This window comes from Heterodontus francisci, unplaced genomic scaffold (assembly GCF_036365525.1).
Source record: "Heterodontus francisci isolate sHetFra1 unplaced genomic scaffold, sHetFra1.hap1 HAP1_SCAFFOLD_59, whole genome shotgun sequence".
NCBI classification, from domain to species: domain Eukaryota; kingdom Metazoa; phylum Chordata; class Chondrichthyes; order Heterodontiformes; family Heterodontidae; genus Heterodontus; species Heterodontus francisci.
Window position 1 is genome coordinate 1,203,810 of NW_027140758.1, and position 17,460 is coordinate 1,221,269.

Genomic DNA, 17,460 nt, shown 5'->3' on the forward strand with positions numbered 1-17,460 from the left:
GTATCTGCAGTATTTTGCTTCTGTGTTACTTTGAAAGTTAAAACTGACCCACCTGTCTACAATTCACACTGGGGTCTCCCATGAAATGATTCTGTGTAATGTTGTTAGAATGAATGCAGACTCCGAGCACAGAGCTTCCTGTGGGGAATTGGGGATCTGAAAACCAGCAGACTGCAGGAATTTCCACTGGGAGCACAAATTCACAAAATCTACCTTTTATATATCGATTCATTTTAATTGTCCTTCTGGAAAATTATTTTGAAACAATTTAAACATCAACCCACAGCTCCATGACTGGGTCAATTATGAGGTCATCCTCTGACAGGTCATGTGACAGCTGGAGCCACAAGACATCAGAACCAGATTTGTGACTGGATTAAAACCCGGAACCCTGTCCCATTGGCTTTTCAAATAAAGCTGTTGCTGTTTGAAAACACAGCAGTTAAACTTTCTGCCTGACCATGAGGGGAGCTAGGGAGAAATTTACAAAACTCAATCCTTCAACAAAATAGTTCAAAAATCATTAATATCGAAATCATGTGAGGATTTATATGCCGTAGAGAAACAAGCAGAATACAGAAAGTACAGAGGAGAGCTGAAAAAGGAAATGAGATCAGCAAGAGAATGTATGAGAAAAGATTAGTGGGTCACATAACTGGGAACACTGAAGTCTTTTACCAACATATGGACAGTCAATGAAAGGGTGGGTCAATTAGGAGATCCTGTGGAGGCAGAGGGTGTGGCTGAGGTACTAATTAAGTACATTTCATCTGTCATCACAAAATGAGCGGATGTTGCCAATGTCACAGTGAAGGAGGAGGAAGTGAGAAAATTGGACGGAATGAAAATAGATAAAGAGGAGACAATTATAAGGTTGGCAGCTCTCACAGTAGAAAAGTCACCCAGTTTGAATGGGCTGCATCCTGGGTTTCTGAGGGAGGTAAGGTTGGAAATAGCGGAGACTCGAACCACAATCTTTCAATCCTCCTTGAATATGGGAATGTTGCCAGAGGACTGGAGGAATCTCCTCAAGATTCCACATGAATCAGTGTCCATAATTCAACTTTACATATTTAAAACATGTTTACAAAAACAGTAGAAGTACTCTCATAACATAAAAGCAAAATACTGCAGATGCTGGAAATCTGAAACAAAAACAAAAATTGCTGGAAATACTCAGCAGGTCTGGCAGCATCTGTGGAGAGAGAGGCAGAGTTAACGTTTCAGGTCAGTGATTCGGCACACTACAACCTGCCGGACTGAACATTAAATTCAATCATTTCAGAGCATGACGGACGCCCCCCCCCCCACCCCCCACACCCCCCAAACACACTTTTTTATGTTTAGTTTTTTTTCTTTTTTATTTGGTTATTTTATTTCAGTTTTTTTTTTAGTTTGGTTAGGTTGTTTCTACTGTGTCTACCCATTGTTTCTGTTTTAAAAAAATGTTTAATGTTTGTGTTCGGAGTTCTTTTGTGCATTACAGTCAATTCACACCTTCTCTGTACTAACGCTTTGTCTTTCAGCACACCATTGAGCACTGTTCAGCACTGTTCGCCTTTGTTCCATGCCCTTCTGGTCAGTTATTCTCTGTGACCTTGTCCAATCAACACCTCTTTTGTTATCTCTTGCCCCACCCCCAGCTTTACTTGCTTAAAACCTTTTCATTTATAATATTTGTCAGCTGTGATGAAGGGTAACTGACTTGAAATGTTAACTCTGCTTCTCTCTCTACACAGGTGCTGCCAAAACCTGCTGAGTATTTCCAGCATTTCCTGCTTTTACTCTCAGAGCACAGTTAACCTGTTTTTTCTCTCTCTGTTCATATTCTGTCTCAGTGTTTGGATCTCTCACTGTTTGGATTGAGAATTGAGCTTGTATCAGTCCTGTGATGGACAGATCTGCTGAGTATTACCAGCATTTTCTGTTTTTTCTTCATTTCAGATCAGAATTTCTTATTGAAACACGGGGAATGCTGTTTCAACTGCTCCGGGGATACCTTCATGAGTTGCTGAAACATTCTAATTCCCATTCCCACACGGAACGAAGCCAGGCAGGAGGAGATACCTGTGACTCAATGATCAGACATTGCAGCTCATGAAGTGTGTTTTCTGATGGTCGATGGGTTCCTGTGTGAAGTTGACACGGGTTTGGTTTTTCTCCCTTACACTTTGACCCTTCAGTTAGTTCTTTGTGTTCAGCTGTTTCAGGTGATGTTACTGAGTCAGGAATGTTGGTCAGGACAGTGCGAGAATTCCCTGTGATTCTTTCAATAGCGCTGGGGAATCTTTAACATCCACCAACAGGGCCTCATTTAATTGTCACTTCAAAAACATGCTGGCAATTATTGCTCAGGATTACACTGAGCTGGGACACAAAGGATATTCAATTAATGAAATCAGTACTTTAAACTGAGAGCAATAGTCCCTCCCACATCCTGATACCTTAGGATTTCTGAACTTTAATTACTGCTTCATTCCTTGGTTTGTGGGCTGGTTCACCACCTGTAGACATTTGAGGTACTTACAGGCACTGGTAATCTCTCAGCTTAGAGTCATAGAATCATAGACAGGTTACAGCACAGAAGGAGGCCATTCAGCCCTTTGTGTCCATGCTAGGCCTCTGCAAGAACAAGCCAGCTAGTCACACTCCCCCGCCTTTGCCTGTAACCCTGCATTTTCTTTTCTTCAGATAATTATTAAATTCTATTTCAAAAGTCATGATTGAATCTGCCTCCACCACACTGTCAGGCAGTGCAATCCAGATCCTAACCAGTCGCTGCATAAAAAAGTTTTTCCTCATGTTGCCTCTGGTTCTTTGGCCTTTCACCTTAAATCTGTGCCCTCTGGTTCTTGACACTTCTGCCAATGAGAATAGTTTCTCCCTATCTACTCTGTCCAAACCCTTCATGATTTTGAACACCTCTATCAAATCTCATCTCAACCTTCTCTTCCCAAAGAAGAACAACTCCAGATTCTCCAAAATAGTAGAAGGCTTTCTATTTCTACTGGAAAATGGGCAGAGAGAAAGAGTATGAGACAGAGTTCACAAGAGAGAGAAAAAATTGGGTATGTGTCTGTGAGAGAGAGCAAGACAGAGGGAGGGAGAGTAACTGTCTGTGTGTGAGAGAGAACACAACCCAGTCCCAATATAATTGCTCTTTCTTGATACTATTCGATAAACTCAGACCCTGCCCAGATACCGACAGCTTCTCTCCCTCACTGCTGTTCCCTGCCCTGACTGTACAAAATTCCCCTCCCATAGCTGCACATTAACACTGGTCTCACTGCTGTTCCCTGCCCTGACTGTACAAAAGTCTCCTCTCATAGCTGCACATTAACACTGGTCTCACTGCTGTTCCATTCCCTGACTGTACAGAAATCCCCTCTCATAGCTGCACATTAACACTGGTCTCACTGCTGTTCCCTGCCCTGACTGTACAAAAATCCCCTCTCATAGCTGCACATTAACACTGGTCTCAGTGCTGTTCCCTGCCCTGACTGTACAAAAGTCCCCTCTCATAGCTGCACATTAACACTGGTCTCACTGCTGTTCCCTGCCCGGACGGTACATAAATCCCCTCTCATAGCTGCACATTAACACTGGTCTCACTGCTGTTCCCTGCCCTGACGGTACAGAAATCCCCTCTCATCGCTGCACATTAACGCTGGTCTCACTGCTGTTCCCTGCTCTGACTGTACAGAAATCCCCTCTCATAGCTGCACATTAACACTGGTCTCACTGCTGTTCCCTGCTCTGACTGTACAGAAATCCCCTCTCATAGCTGCACATTAACACTGGTCTCACTGCTGTTCCCTGCCCTGACTGTACAGAAATCCCCTCTCATAGTTGCACATTAACACTGGTCTCACTGCTGTTCCCTGCTCTGACTGTACAGAAATCCCCTCTCATAGCTGCACATTAACACTGGTCTCACTGCTGTTCCCTGCTCTGACTGTGGAGAAATCCCCTCTCATAGCTGCACATTAACACTGGTCTCACTGCTGTTCCCTGCTCTGACTGTATAGAATTCCCCTCTCATAGCTGCACATTAACACTGGTCTCACTGCTGTTCCCTGCTCTGACTGTACAGAAATCCCCTCTCATAGCTGCACATTAACACTGGTCTCACTGCTGTTCCCTATTCTGACTGTACAGAAATCCCCTCTCATAGCTGCACATTAACACTGGTCTCGCTGCTGTTCCCTGCCCTGACTGTACAGAAATCCCCTCTCATAGCTGCACATTAACACTGGTCTCACTGCTGTTCCCTGCTCTGACTGCACAGAAATCCCCTCTCATAGCTGCACATTAACACTGGTCTCACTGCTGTTCCCTGCTCTGACTGTACAGAAATCCCCTCTCATAGCTGCACATTAACACTGGTCTCACTGCTGTTCCCTATTCTGACTGTACAGAAATCCCCTCTCATAGCTGCACATTAACACTGGTCTCACTGCTGTTCCCTGTCCTGACTGCACAGAAATCCCCTCTCATAGCTGCACATTAACACTGGTCTCACTGCTGTTCCCTGCCCTGACTGGACAGAAATCCCCTCTCATAGCTGCACATTAACACTGGTCTCACTGCTGTTCCCTGTTCTGACTGTACAGAAATCCCCTCTCATAGCTGCACATTAACACTGGTCTCACTGCTGTTCCCTGCCCTGACTGTACAGAAACCCCCTCTCATAGCTGCACACGAACACTGGTCTCAGGTGAATTTTGAGTGGTCATTAAATGATCCGACAATGGCGTGGCCTCGGTTAATAGCAGTTTGAAGCCGGATATCTGTTTTAAATTCCATCGGCTCATCCCAAAAACCGAACTTTAAACAAGTCAAAACACTGGAAACACACGATGGCTCATTCAACGTCTATGGAGAGAACAAAGACTGTAAACACTGTTGGGGTTTGGACAATGAAGAGAAACATAGGAACTTGATGAGGACATTCAGCCTTTCGAGTCTGTTCCACCATTCAATTAGATATTTGCTGATCTGTATATTAACACCATTTGTCTGCTTGTTTCTGTAACCCTTGGTACCTTACCTAACTCAAATCTATCATTTGTCAGAAATAAATAAGGAAACTGATTCATCGATTTTCTTAAAAGCAAAATACTGCGGATGCTGGAAATCTGAAATAAAAACTGAAAGTGCTGACAAGACTCAGCAGGTCTGGCAGCATCTGTGGCCAGAGAAGCAGAGTTAACGTTTCAGGTCACTGACCCTTCTTCAGAACTGGCAAATATTAGAAATGTAAAAGATTATAAGCAAGTAAAGCGGGGGTGGGGCAAGAGATGACAAAGGAGAAGGTGCAGATGGGACAAGGCCACAGAATAGTTGACCAGAAAAAGGCAAACAATATGTTAATGGTGTGCTGAAAGACAAAGCATTAGTGCAGATAGGGTGTTAATGGACTGAAAAACTAAACAGCCACAATCACAAACATGAAAAAAACAGTGGGTAGGCACAGTCGAAACAAACTGAACAAACTAAAAGAAAGTTTTCTTTTTTACTTTGCCGATGTCTTTGTATATATTGTGGATCCTTCTTCAGACTGTCTTCTTTCACAATGTAGTTCTGACCTCTGGTGATGTTGATCGTAATCAGCTTCAACGTGCTGATAGTTTTGGAACTGAGCAGATTTTCTTTGCTTGATTCTGCAACATGGAACTCAGTCTGACATGTGGACCCCTGGGAGGACTTAAAAGTAACTTGCATGATCCCTAGGACTGGTGGAGGAGTATCTGATCCATGGGAGAAGATTTTAGATATCAGCTTGTTCAATTACAGTTTCTGTTTTCTCTGTTACTTGTGGAATGTCGGAGCATCCATTCTGTTGATCATTGCTCCGAGTCAATTACTGCAGATATTGTCTAATTGCCTCTGAATACATCACACATGGGCATGTGTCGGGACTTGTGGTCGCGAGCAACAAAAATCTTCTCTCGTGCTGCAAATATGTAATCTTCCTTCTGGCATTTAAATCTATGAACGTTTCCTGCAGGCTTCGATCAGCATACTGTAGTGAAATGTCCCATTTTTCTGCAGACTTGACACTTCTTCCCTCTCGAAGGACAAGTTTTGTAATAAGGATCCTCACCACTGCAATGATTGGATGTTTGAATGTGATTGTGACTTCTGTCTTGGTCTTCCTTGACCTTGCTCTGGGTTTCCTCTGTGTCTTTGTGTTTTGTGTGTTTCTCAGGGGAATCTCGTCGTCACGTTATTTGCCTCTTTCTCAGACTTCTGAGTCTCATCATGTAGTGGTCAAGAGTCTCGCACCATATTGTTTTGCTTGCCTGAAACATAAATTTCAGAGTGAGGATTTGCCCTTGCTTGAAAATATCTTGTTAGAAAATGCATCGCAACATCATAATCATTATCGGTTCCAGTGTCGCTGAGTGTATTGAAGGTATTGTCAACTTTTGGTCCATCAGAGTGTAGGAGTAACGCTCTCTTTCTTCGGGGTGTATTGATAGCGAGTGCCATCATTAGGAGTTCAAGTCTTGTGAGCCATTTGCTCCAGTGTGGCCCTGGGTTGCTGTCTATCTCTGTAAAGGCTGGAAAGACTGGCTGTTGTTGTGTACACATGATGATTGTTATTTATTTAAATCTGGAATTGTCAATGTAAGTCTTCTGTATGTCCCTGGTTGTCTGTGTGATTACTTCTTTTTAATCCTCAATGTCAGAAAAATAAAGTGTTGTGCTGTGTTCTTACGTCTACATTAAATGATGACCCCAAGCTTTATATTCAGATTCAATACAAACAGTATTTATTGACTTTCTTATCTACATGGCATGATCACAGGTCCCAGGTCTTTTTCTCATTGGTGTGTGTGCGCTCTCTACAAGCCATGTGTAGAATGTGTCTCTCAAAATGGTGTCTCCTTATATATGTATGATGATGTCATCTGTTGCATCAGTGGCTTGGTCTCTTAAAGGTACAGTTTCTTAAAGGTGAAGTCACCATTACACAACATTGCAAACAATGAGTCAGCCACGGTCGATAGAGTGTCAGGAATGAAGGTCAGAGGAGCAGACCAGGCTGGAAACACATAAAGAACGAGGGGCAGCCAACGTGAAAAACAGAGAATAAACAACATGGCATGGGTGGTGTTTACAATACCTCGAATCGGTTTGATTCTCTTCCAGGTCAGAGGGAATTCTAGCAACATGATGTCTATGGAATCACAGAATGACGAACAAAGAGACCATTTGGTCCATCATGCCAGTGTTGTCTCTTTGGTAGAGACAAATTACAATTAGTCCGGCTGCGTGGCTTTTTCCTGTAATCCTGTACATTTTCCCTTCCAGCATCTATCCATATCCCTTTTGAAAGTTACGATTGAATCTGCTTTCATCTCCCAATCAGGCAGTGCATTCCAGATCACAACACATTACTGTGTAACAAATAGTTCTTCATGTCACCTCTAGTTCTTTTGCCAATCACCTGATATCTGTGTAATCTGCTTACTGACCCTTTTGCCACAGGAAACAGTTTCTCCTGATTTAAAGTGTTGAGAACCATCATGATTTTGAACACCTTGGACAAATCTCTTCTGAACGTTCTCTGCTCCAAGAAGAACAACCTCAACTTCTCCAATCTCTCCACATAACTGAAATCCTTCACCCCTGGTATCATTGCAGCAAATCTCTTCTGTTCATTTCTAGCCCCAGAAATAATTGAAATGAAATGTTTCTAAGAAAATGCATGAACTAAATAAAAAGGAGAGAGAAATAAATGCTGAGCAAAATGGATATCAATGTTTGGAAGGTAAAAAGAGCAAAGAGATCGAAATGTTATTGTCGAGGAGTGAGAGGAACAAATAACACTTTGGAGATTTTGTCAGTGGATTTACTGATAAATTTGGGATCTGAGAGGAAGCTGGTTCACAGAGAAAAAACTGCCAACCCTGGGGAGGAGCCTACAACTGCATCCGTCCAATAAGAGACAGAGTAGAAGTGACAGTTCAGTCAGTGGAACAGGACACTTTTAATCTCAGGATTATGGGTTGGATGATCCACTGTGGGTGCCCGTGAAATTCCAGAGGAGCCAATACAACACCTTGCTGTCAGTGGCTCCTTGGTCAACGGGTGTGATTCTTGTTTAAGAAGTGTGATTAATGAAAGTGTGAGCGACCCCAGGTTCAAATCACCAATGAGCTCTTGGCATTTTTAGTTTAATGTTACTGATTGGTGTCAGCCTTACGGAGCTGGCTTCAGGACCAGAGAACTGGATTCAAAGAGCTTGTCGACAAAATTGAAATTTACAAAATGTACAGATAGCCAAGTGAGAATATAAAGTGGTCGCAGTAATTGAGACCTGACTCCAAAAACAACAGGACTGGGTTCTGGACTGGAATGGAATGGAATTCTTCAGTGTTTCTGTTGTTTGGCTTGCATTGACTCATCGATTTTCTTGTTTTTCACTTTGTCGATGCCTTTGAATAATTGTGGATCCTTCTTCAGAGTGTCTTCTTTCACCAGGTAGTTCTGACCTCTGATGATGTTGATTGTAATCAGCTTCAATTCGCTGATAGTTTTGGAACTGAGCAGATTTCCTTTGCTTGAGTCTACAACATGGAACTCAGTCTGACATGTGGACCCATGGGAGGATTTGAATGCCACCCCTGCGTTGGAGTTGCATCCATCCAATAAGACACCGAGTAGAAGTGACAGTTCTGTCAGTCGAATATGAGATTTTTAATGGCAGGGTTGTGAGTTTGAGTCAAATACAAGAAATGCTGGAATCACTCAGCAGGTCTGGCAGCATCTGTGGAAAGAGAAGCAGAGTTAACGTTTCGGGTCAGTGACCCTTCTTCGGAACTGACAAATATTAGAAAAGTCACAGATTATAAGCAAGTGAGGTGGGGGTGGGGCAAGAGATAACAAAGGAGAAGGTGCAGATTGGACCAGGCCACATAGCTGACCAAAAGGTCACGGAGCAAAGGCAAACAATATGTTATTGGTGTGTTGAAAGACAAAGCATTAGTACAGATTAGGTGTGAATACACTGAATATTGAACAGCAGCAAGTGCAAACCTGAAAAAAAACCTGAAAAAAACAGTGGGTCAGCAAACTGAACAAACTAAGATGAAATGAAATAAATGCAAAAAAAGATTGTAAAAAATGTAAAAAAGAATGTAAAAAAAAAGGAAGAAAAAATAACTAAAAATGAAAGTAAAATGGGGGGCTGTCATGCTCTGAAATTATTGAACTCAATGTTCAGTCCGGTATGCTGTAGTGTGCCTAATCGGTAGATGAGATGCTGTTCCTCGAGCTTGCGTTGATTTTCACTGGAACACTGCAGCAATCCCAGGACAGAGATGTGAGCATGAGAGCAGGGGGGAGTGTTGAAATGGCAAGCAACCGGAAGCTCAGGGTCCTGCTTGCGGACTGAGCGGAGATGTTCCGCAAAGCGGTCACCCAGTCTGCACTTGGTCTCCCCAATGTAGAGGAGACCACACTGTGAGCAGCGAATACAGTTTACTACATTGAAAGAAGTACAAGTAAATCGCTGCTTCACCTGAAAGGAGTGTTTGGGGCCTGGGATAGTGAGGAGGTGGGAGGTAAATGGGCAGGTATTACACCTCCTGCGATTGCAGGGGAAGGTGCCCTGGGACGGGGACGAGGTGGTGGGGGTAATGGAGGAGTGGACCAGGGTGTCGCGGAGGGAACGATCCCTTCGGAATGCTGACAGGGGAAGGGAGGGGAAGATGCGACTGGTGGTGGCATCACGCTGGAGGTGGCGAAAATGGCGGAGGATGATCCTTTGGAAATGGAGGCTGGTGGGATGAAAAGTGAGGACAAGGGGAACCCTGCCACGGTTCTGGGAGGGAGGGGAAGGGGTGAGGGTAGAGGTGCGGGGAATGGGTCGGACACGGTTGAGGGCCCTGGCATCCACAGTGGGGGGAAATCCTCGGTTGAGGAAAAAGGAGGTCATATCAGAAGCACCGTCATGGAAGGTATCATCATCAGAGCAGATGCGTCGGAGACGGAGAAACTGGGAGAATGGAATGGAGTCCTTACAGGAGGTAGGGTGTGAAGAAGTGTAGTCGAGGTAGCTGTGGGAGTCGGTGGGCTTATAATGGATATTGGTAGACAACCTATTCCCAGAGATGGAGACAGAGAAGTCGAGGAAGGGAAGGGAAGTGTCAGTGATGAACCATGTGAAGGTGAGAGAAGGGTGGAAATTGGAAGCAAAGTTGATAAAGTTTTCTAGTTCGGGGCGGGAGCAGGAAACGGCACCGATACAGTCATCAATGTACCGGAAAAAGAGTTGGGGGAGGGGGCCTGAGTAGGACTGGAACAAAGAATGCTCGACATATCCCACAAAAAGACAGGCATAACTAGGACCCATGCGGGTACCCATAGCGACACCTTTTACTTGAAGGAAGTGCGTGGAGTTGAAGGAGAAGTTGTTCCTTTTCAAATCATTGATTGTCTCTGCTTCCACCACACTCATGGGCCAAGTCATTACCACCCACAACATAAAAAATTTCCACCTCATCAAGGATGGGAAATACTTATATCTTCTATATTTGCTTATTCTCTATTTCTATGAGAATAGACTGGCAGTCAACATGAAAGGAAACCCAAAAATCTTCGAGCAGCATGTAAATGATAAGTGGGTAGTAAGAGGTTGAGTCGGGCCTATTAGGGACAAAAAGGATAATATAAGCTTAGAGGTGCAGGGCAATGTTAATCTACTTCATGAGTACTTTGTATTAGTGATCACTAAGGAAGTGGAATTTGACAAAATATCAGTCGAAGTGAAGAGAGTAGAGGCAATGGAGAGAGTACAAATTAGGAGAGGGAGGTACAAAAAGCTGGCTGTGCTTAGGGAAGATAAATCACCTGGTCCGGATGGCTCACATCCCGGGTTGCGAAAGGAAATGCGGATGCAGATAACGGAAGGGCTTGCTATTTTCTTCCAATCTTCCCTGGATACGGGGGAGGTGCCAAAGGATTAAATAGTGGCAAATGGGACACCCTTATTCCAGAAACGGTGTAAGGACAGTCCGGGTAACTACAGGCTAGTTAGATTAACAGCAGCGGTGGGTAAGGTTTTAGAAAGAATAATCAGGGTAAAAAATCAACAGTCACTTGGAGAGGTTTGACTTAATTAAGGAGATTGAGCATGGATTTATAAATGGGAGTTCATGCTTGACTAATCTAACTGCATTTTTTGATGAACTAACAGAGCAGGTTGATGAAGGGAATGCAGTGGATGTTGCTTATATGGATTTTAAGGAAGCGTTTGACAAGGTACCGCATAAAAAGGCGGTTAACAAAATTGAGGTTCGTGGTATAGGAGGGTCAGTGTCCAATTGGATAGAAAATTGGTTTAAGGACAGAAAACAGCGAGTCTTATTAAATGGTTCTTTGTCAGACTGGAGGATAGTCGACAGTGGTGTTCCCCAAGGGTCAGTGCTAGAACCACTGCTTTTTTTGCTCAAGGTAATTGACTTGGATCTTGGAATACAGAGTAGAATCTCAAAATATGCCGATGACACCAAACTTGGAGGAGCGGCAAACAGTGAGGATGATATCAACTGCCTGCAACAGGACAGTGATAGGCTAGCAGAATGGGCAGACAGGTGGCAGATGGAATTTAATAGTGACAAGTGTGAGGTGATGCATTTTGGCATAAGGAATAGGGAGAGGCAATATATACTTAATGGCACAGTTCTAAAGAGTGTGCTGGAATATAGGGACTTGGGGTTCATGTGCATCAATCTTTGAAGGTGGAAAGTCATATTGCGAGAGTGGTTCGCAAAGCATATGGGATCTTGGGCTTTATAAATAGAGGCATTGAGTACAAAAGCAGGGAAGTTATGCTGAACTATTATAAAACGCTGGTTAGGCCCCAATTGGAGTGTTGCTCCCAGTTCTGCTCAGCAGACTTTAGAAAGAATGTGAGGGTCCTTGAGAGGACGCAGAGGCGATTTACCAGAATGGATCCAGGGATGGGGGATTTTAGTTACAAGGTTAGGTTGGAAAAGCTAGGATTATTCTGCCTATATCAAAGGAGATTAGTGGAGAATTGATAGAGGTGTAAAACACCTCTAGAGAACAGGCCATCCTGGACTGGGTATTGTGTAATGAGAAAGGATTAGTTAACAATCTTGTTGTGTGGGGTCCCTTGGGGAAGTGCGCCCATAATATGATAAAATTCTTCATTAAGATGGAGAGTGAGAGAGTTGATTCCGAGACTCGGGTCCTGAATCTAAACAAAGGAAACTATGAAGGTATGAGGCGGGAGTTGGCTATGATAGATTGGGGAACGTTACTTAAAGGGTTGACAGTGGATAGGCAATGGCTAGCATTTAAAGAGCGCATTAATGAATTACAACAATTGTTCATTCCTGTCTGTGCAAAAGTAAAACAGGAAGGGTGGCTCAACTGTGGCTTACAAAAGAAATTAAGGAAAGTATTAGATCCAAGGAGGAGAAATATAAAATGGTCAGAACAAGCAGCAAACCTGAAGATTGTGAGCAGTTTGGAATTTAGCAGAGGAGGACAAAAGGATTGATTAAGAAGGGGGAAATAGAGTATGAGAGTAAGCTAGCAAAGAACATAAAAACTGACTGTAAAAGCTTCTATAGATATGTGTAGAGAAAAAGATTAGTGAAGACAAATGTGGGCCCCTTACAGTCAGAAACGGGGGAATTTAGAATGGGGAACAAAGAAATGGCAGACCAATTAAATACATACTTTGGATCTGTCTTCACAAAGGAGGATACAAATTATCTCCCAGAAATGTTGGGGAACATAGGGTCTAGTGAGAAGGAGGAACTGTATGAAATCAGTATTAGTAGGGAATGTTTGGGAAATTGATGGGATTGAAGGCCGATAAATCCCCAGGGCCTGATAATCTACATCCCAGAGTAATTAAGGAAGTGGCCCTTGAAATAGCAGATGCATTTCTGGTCTTTTTTCAAAATTCTATCGACTCTGGAACAGTTCCAATGGATTGGACGGCAGTTAATGTAACTCCGCTATTTAAAAAAAGAGGCTGAAAGAAAACAGCGAATTATATACCATTTAGCCTGACATCAATCGTGGGGAAAATGCTGGAGTCCATTATAAAAGATGTAATAGCAGAGTGCAATAATAACTCGTCTCCACTCCTAGTATTTCTAAATCCCACACATTCACTATCATGTGCACAATTATTTCCTGTTGTGTCTCTCTCAGATTTGTAAACTTCACTGTATTGGAGTGAGGTGACATCTACTGGCGGGAAGCCAGAACTGCAATCAAGCAGCAGAAACTCCACAGTCTGTCAGGGTTAAAGAAACATTGCAATGTGAGGATACAGCGAAGTGGTTTGATTGGGTAGATGGAGACATGATTCCACTTGTGGTGGTGTCTGAAGCAAAGGCCAGAAATACAAAATTGTCATTAATAAAAGAAATGAGGAATTCATGAAAAATGTAGTAACGTAGTGAATGGTTAGAATGTGGATAGAATAGAACGTGAGATTGGATGGACAGAAGCAGTCTGAAAGGATGGCTGAAACAAAAGGTGAGTGCCCTGAAACATTAACTGTGTTTCTCACAGCACAGATGCTGCCAGAGCTGCTGAACATTTCCAGAACTTTCTGTTTTTATTTCAGCATTTGCAGGATGTTGCTTTGATCTGAAAGAAAATGGATGATTGGCTGGGGGGTTCCAGTGAAATTCCACAGCAGCTAATAAAGCCTGACCTGTCAGTGGCTCGTTGGTCTAGGGGTATGATTCTCGCGTAGGGAGTATGGGGCGGCACAGTGGCGCAGTGGTTAGCACCGCAGCCTCACAGCTCCAGGGACCCGGGTTCAATTCCGGGTACTGCCTGTGTGGAGTTTGCAAGTTCTCCCTGTGTCTGCGTGGGTTTTCTCCGGGTGCTCCGGTTTCCTCCCACAAGCCAAAAGACTTGCAGGTTGATAGGTAAATTGGCCATTATAAATTGTCACTAGTAGAGGTAGGTGGTAGGGAAATATAGGGATAGGTGGGGATGTTTGTTGGGAATATGGGATTAGTGTAGGATTAGTATAAATGGGTGGTTGATGTTCGGCACAGACTCGGTGGGCCGAAGGGCCTGTTTCAGTGCTGTATCTCTAATCTAAAAAAAAATTTACATGCGAGAGATCCCGGGTTTGAGTCCCGGACGAGCCCTGGTTTGCTGGCATTTTTAGATTAAGGTTATCTGTAGGTTTCAGCCTTGCAGAAGGTGGAATTGACTTCCATGCGGAGCTGGCTTGAGGACCAGACAACTGGGTTCAAAGAGCTTACCGACAAAATTGCAATTAACTAAATGTACTGATTGCCAAGTGGGAATATAAATTTGTTGCAGTAATTGAGACCTGACTCCAAAAACAACAGGACTGGGTTCTGGACTGGAATGGAATGGAATTCTTCAGTGTTTCTGTTGTTTGGCTTGCATTGACTCATCGATTTTCTTGTTTTTCACTTTGTCGATGCCTTTGAATAATTGTGGATCCTTCTTCAGGGTGCCTCCTTTCACCAGGTAGTTCTGACCTCCGATGATGTTGATTGTAATCAGCTTCAATTCGCTGACAGTTTTGGAAGTGAGCAGATTTCCTTTGCTTGAGTCTACAACATGGAACTCAGTCTGACATGTGGACCAATGGGAGGATTTGAATGCTATCCCTGCGTTGGAGTTGCTTTCATCCAATAAGAGACCGAGTAGAAGTGACAGTTCTGTCAGTCGAATATGAGACTTTTAATGGCAGGGTTGTGAGTTTGAGTGCCATTCTGTTTTTCCCTTGTTTAAGGCTTCATGAGCAGAGAGTACAGGGAGTGTTTGAAATGAGCAGTTTGGAATTTAGCAGAGGAGGACAAAAGGATTGATTAAGAAGGGGGAAATAGAGTATGAGAGTAAGCTAACAGAGAACACAAAAACTGACTGTAAAAGCTTCTATAGATATGTGTCGAGAAAAAGATTAGTGAAGACAAATGTGGGCCCCTTGCAGTCAGAAACTGGGGAATTTATAATGGGGAACAAAGAAATGGCAGACCAATTAAATACATACTTTGGATCTGTCTTCACAACGGAGGATACAAATTATCTCCCAGAAATGTTGGGGAACATAGGGTCTAGTGAGAAGGAGGAACTGTATGAAATCAGTATTAGTAGGGAATGTTTGGGAAATTGATGGGATTGAAGGCCGATAAATCCCCAGGGCCTGATAATCTACATCCCAGAGTACTTAAGGAAGTGGCCCTTGAAATAGCAGATGCATTTCTGGTCTTTTTTCAAAATTCTATCGACTCTGGAACAGTTCCAATGGATTGGATGGTAGTTAATGTAACTCCATTATTTAAAAAAAGAGGCAGAAAGAAAACAGCGAATTATATACCGGTTAGCCTGACATCAGTCGTGGGGAAAATGCTGGAGTCCATTATAAAAGATGCAATAGCAGAGTGCAATAATAACTCGTCTCCACTCCTAGTATTTCTAAATCCCACACATTCACTATAATGTGAACAATTATTTCCTGTTGTGTCTCTCTCAGATTTGTAAACTTCACTGTATTGGAGTGAGGTGACATCTACTGGCGGGAAGCAAGAACTGCAATCAAGCAGCAGAAACTCCACAGTCTGTCAGGGTTAAAGAAACATTGCAATGTGAGGATACAGCGATGTGTTTTGATTGGGTAGATGGAGACATGATTCCACTTGTGGTGGTGTCTGAAGCAAAGACCAGAAATACAAAATTGTCAGAAATAAAAGAAATGAGGAATTCATGAAAAATGTAGTAACGTAGTGAATGGTTAAAATGTGGATTGAATAGAAAGTGAGATTGGATGGACCGAAGCAGTCTGAAAGGATGGCTGAAACAAAAGGTGAGTGCCCTGAAACGTTAACTGTGTTTCTCACAGCACAGATGCTGCCAGAGCTGCTGAGCATTTCCATCACATTCTGTTTTTATTTCAGCATTTGCAGGATGTTGCTTTGATCTGAAAAAAAATGGATGATTGGCTGGGGGGTTCCAGTGAAATTCCACAGCAGCTAATAAAGCCTGACCTGTCAGTGGCTCGTTAGTGCAGGGGTATGATTCTCGCTTAGGGAGTATGGTTAATTAACATGTGAGAGATCCTGAGTTTAAATCCCAGACGAGCCCTGGTCTGCTGGCATTTTTAGATTAAGGTTATCTATTGGTTTCAGCCTTGCAGAAAGTGGAATTGACTTCCATACGGAGCTGGCTTGAGGACCAGACAACTGGATTCAAAGAGCTTGTCGACAACATTGTAATTAACTAAATGTACAGATGGCCAAGTGGGAATATAAAGTTGTTACTGCAATTGTGACCTGACTCCAAATACAACAGGACTGGGTTCTGGACTGGAATGGAATGGAATTCTTCAGTGTTTCTGTTGTTTGGCTTGCATTGACTCATCGATTTTCTTGTTTTTCACTTTGTCGATGCCTTTGAATAATTGTGGATCATTCTTCAAAGTGTCTTCTTTCACCAGGTCGTTCTGACCTCTGATGATGTTGATCGTAATCAGCTTCAATTCGCTGATAGTTTTGGAAGTGAGCAGATCTCCTTTGCTTGATTCTACAACATGGAACTCAGTCTGACATGTGGACCCATGGGAGGATTTGAATGCCACCCCTGCGTTGGAGTTGCATCCATCCAATAAGAGAGCGAGTAGAAGTGACAGTTCTGTCAGTCGAACATGAGACTTTTAATGGCAGGGTTGTGAGTTTGAGTGCCATTCTGTTTTTCCCTTTTTTAAGGCTTCTTGAGCAGAGAGTACAGGGAGTGTTTGAAATGAGCAAATCTCGCTTTGATTCAGGACTCTTACCTCTCTGCAGCATCTCGCTATGTAAGATTGAATTTGATCTCATTTCATTCTCAGCTCAGGGTCTGTGCGGCTCATTGGCACTTCTGGCTGTCTCCCGCTTCACAATCCATCAGTGCTGAGAAAGCAATGGGGAATATTACTCACATGTTGTGTTCTTTAATTTTTTGGAAAACTTGAATGTATGCATTTTCTTCCAAAATAAGGACACCGAACCATTGTTAATGTGGGGCTGAAATAGCTCAGTTGGGAGAGCGTTAGACTGAAAATCTAAAGATCCCTGGTTCAATCCCGAGTTTCAGCAATTCCGCTTCCTTATGCGTCCCTTGCCTTGGTTCTGATTTTCCGGTTGCACAATTTACTTTGCAATTATTTACCAAACACCAGTGGATTGAATTTGAGAAACAACACAGAGTCATTTACAGCATTGAAGGTGATCGTTTGGCCTATCACGTCCATGCTGGCTCTCCCCGGAGCAATCTAGTCAGTTCCACTCACCAGCTCGATCCCTTTCCTCCTGCAAGTTTCTTTCCTTCAAGTATCCATCCAATTTCCTTTTCAAATCATTGATTGTCTCTGCTTCCAGCACACTCGTGGGCCAAGTCATTACTACCCACAACATAAAAAAGTTCCACCTCATC

General features: G+C 43.2%; 1 non-coding gene across 1 annotated transcript; it reads left to right on the top strand.

The window, feature by feature from the left end:
- The first annotated feature begins 17,050 nt into the window (after nt 1-17,050).
- Nucleotides 17,051-17,123, top strand: trnaf-gaa (transfer RNA phenylalanine (anticodon GAA)). The gene has a single exon. It is a non-coding gene; the product is annotated as a tRNA-Phe (tRNA).
- The last annotated feature ends 337 nt before the right edge of the window (nt 17,124-17,460 follow it).